The sequence below is a fragment of the Sturnira hondurensis genome, unplaced genomic scaffold, assembly GCF_014824575.4.
Source record: "Sturnira hondurensis isolate 20B ecotype Veracruz unplaced genomic scaffold, ASM1482457v3 Scaffold0014854, whole genome shotgun sequence".
NCBI lineage: Eukaryota > Metazoa > Chordata > Mammalia > Chiroptera > Phyllostomidae > Sturnira > Sturnira hondurensis.
The window spans coordinates 3609821-3613127 of NW_028087485.1; positions in this window are offsets into that span (position 1 = coordinate 3609821).

A 3307-nucleotide genomic window follows, 5' to 3' on the forward strand; every position below is an offset into this window, starting at 1 on the left:
TCCCTAGCCCCTCACAATGGTTTAAAAGGACAAAATTAAATATACAAATGTATATGAAGCCCTATATCAGTGTCCAGTAAACCAATGATCCTCATACATGTTATTTCTATGTCTTCTCCTTAACGGTTACTATTTCTGAGCTGTATCACTTTTTAATCTACCCCAGTCTGAGGGAATAGAAAGTACCACCCTTGTGGTAAGATGTGAGGGTAGCTCCTCAAACTATTTTGAGGTGTGGGTGGTTCATAGGATTCTCTCATTTTCTTCTGTTTTTTCTTATCTCCACAGATAGTCACTGAGCTGCTGGGGATTTTGTAACGTTCCTCAGGGATATTAAATGATTTCTTCATGGGAACAAAGCAAGTAAGTAGCAAAACTCAGAAATCAGACACATGGACTTTGCTCCCAAAGCTGGATCCCCACCCAGATGGGCTTTCCCTGTGTGGAGACAGAGACCTGCATTTACACCTACACCGGTGACTAGCGAGCTGCCGCTTCCTGAGTGGGTAGATTCATAAGAAAGGATGCCTGCAGGGCCTGTCTGTGTGTAATGGAGACAGCGCACTGTCGGGCATGGAACCACTTGTTACCTCCCTGAGTCTGCAAAGTGAACAGACGAGTGCCCACCCTGCTTATTCCCCAGGGCAGTGGGAGGACAGCATCAGCAACGGAGAGGGAAGCGTTGTGCAAGCTGAGAAGCACTGAGAAAATGCCGCATATCACCGCTGTCACCAGCATTCATTGGTGAGCCCACAGCACAGTGGCTGCCCCCCGGGCTCCAGAGTTAGACCAACATGGGCTTGAATCCTCGTTCTGCGGCCTGCTCGTGGGTTAACCCTGGCAAAGTACTAATCCTATTTGAGACTCAGTTGCCCCTCAGTTACCATGCTGTAGGCAGGATGGTGCTTCTACCTCATTCAGTTGTTAGCAGGTGGAAATGGAGAGGCGGGACGTCTCTGGGCACATGGCCTAGTATCTTGGAAGTGTTTGTTTAGCTGTCAGTTATGGTCAGCTGTATGTTATTGAGGTCCTACATGTCTTGCAGGTCTTTACTTAAGAACTGGGCTTTTTAAAAAAAGCAAACTGCCCTGGCTGGTGTAGCTCAGTGGATTGAGCACAGGCCTGTGAACCAAAGGAGTGAGGTTCAATTCCTGGTCAGGGCACATGCCTGGGTTGCAGGCCAGTTCCCAGCAGGGGACTGCATGAGAGGCAACCATACATTGATGTTTCTCTCCCTCTCTCCTTCCTTCTCCCTCTAAAGATAATACATAAAATCTTTTTTAGAAAAGCCAACTGACAGGGGTACACAGAGGACAGTGCCAGGGAAAACGGGTGTCCCTTCCAGGGTTTGCACTGAGACACTCATGCCTAATGTGTAATACAGACACACCATTGGTGCTGCTGCCTCTGCTTCCAGTCACCATCTCCATGACACCTGCTAAGGGCCACACACTGTGTCCAGCTGTATGCCCCTCTTCCTCACAGCAGCGCTGGGGGCTATTGCCGTCACCCTTCCACAGATGAGCACTGTGTCTCTTCGAGTGGGTAAGACACTGCCATGGCGTCTCACAGTTAGCTAGCTGAGCTATAAATTCCGTCCAGGTCTGGCTGCTCCCAGAGCTCACGCTGCCTCCCGTGCGGTGGACAGCAGCCATGTCACCTGGGAACTTGTTAGTAACAATCAGAAACTCGGCGGGTGGGGAGAGGTGGGTGTGTGTGTTCTAACAACCGCTCCATGAATCCCAATGCTTGCCGAGACACACTGGCATGCTGATTCCCCTGGGGGTTTCTTTCAACTTCCTCCCTTGCCCCAGACTTTTGCTAGCAGCCCTTCTGGGGTACACTGCCTCCAGGGTGAGGGATGGAGCAGCTTTAGAGCTTTATTTAACCATTCCATTTCTCTTTCTAGGGGAATTCCCTATAGATCAGGACAGTCCTGTAATTAATTAATTAGAGTAAATTAACAGCACTACTTATATACTTAGCATGCACCTGGTGCCAGTAGTATTTTTAATTTTGGCATGATGGTTCTCTAAGATGTGCAGAGTAAATAGGGCTTCAACACTTATTTGCAGCTCCAGTCCCTGACTTTGCTGGTGGAGGAGGAGACCAGATTGCTACCCAAACACTGTGTGAAGAATTAGTTACCAAAATCGCTGTCTATTCTCTCCTTCCATCTGAGCCCAATGATAGAGATGATGTTACATATGTGATTTTCTTCCATGAATAAAATAGTTCTTTTTATTTTGCTTATCTGTCTCTCAATTATAGTGGTTCAAAAGTTAGGAAAAGGTGAAATAAGCTGTCCTGTAGGAGACTGAATTTTGCTCACTGCCACGAGGAAGGGTGGAGGGTGGGCAAAATGGCCAGCAAATACTGCTCAGTAACCCAGAGTTTCTGAATAATTTATACATAATTATCTTTGAAGAGGGGTACGCTAGGTTTCTGGCATTTCCTCCCAAACTTAGTGCATCTGACAGATGATGGTGTCAGGAGGGAGCTGTCAGGCAGGAGGCATGAATTGGTGCGATTTCAACAAAAATTGTAGGCTTGCAAAATTCAAGCCTAAAAGAAATGATGTGATGTTCAGGATCATGGGTTGAAGTCCACGGGAGGTGTCTAGACTACTGATGTAGTCAAAAATGGAGAGAATGGATACGTTTCTCCCCATCTTCTTTTCCCATGAATTTAAGTTTCTTGGCTTATGACTGGAGAAGGGTAGCAGAATATGCCACCCCAAAATATGCCTCTACCTTATATTACATTGACTCTTTTGAACTGTAGGCATGTGAAATACAGCAAATGCAGAAAGAGGCTTTCTTTGAACTCTGTTTATTTGCCTAAAGACAGATTCTCTGAAAGAAAGTCCATTGTCATAAATCCATTTCCCCTGAACTTTCACCAACTTCCATTAAGATGGTATTTAAGCCCAAATCCTAATCCACCTCTTTGAGTTACTCATCTTTCCCTGGGTATCTCTCATGTGTGCATGCGGTGCACATGTTAATAAACTTTCATTTGTACTTCCTCTCGATAATATGCCTCTTATTATAGGGTCTCAGCTAAGAACTGAGAAAAGTAAGAAGAAAATTATTTTTTCTTCCCCTAAAATGGAATTCACTTAAGATGTCATATTTCGTAAATGGATTCATGCTCCTATATTTATTCTCATCAGCCACAGCACAGTCAGGGGGTGTCTGCTGAAGCTGAGCCGTGAGGTGCTTGTGGGATGACACTTCTGTGCCAGAGTCAGGAGAACCTGCAGAGGGTGGTTTGATTCTGTTGTGAGTGAATGGGTGAATTCAGA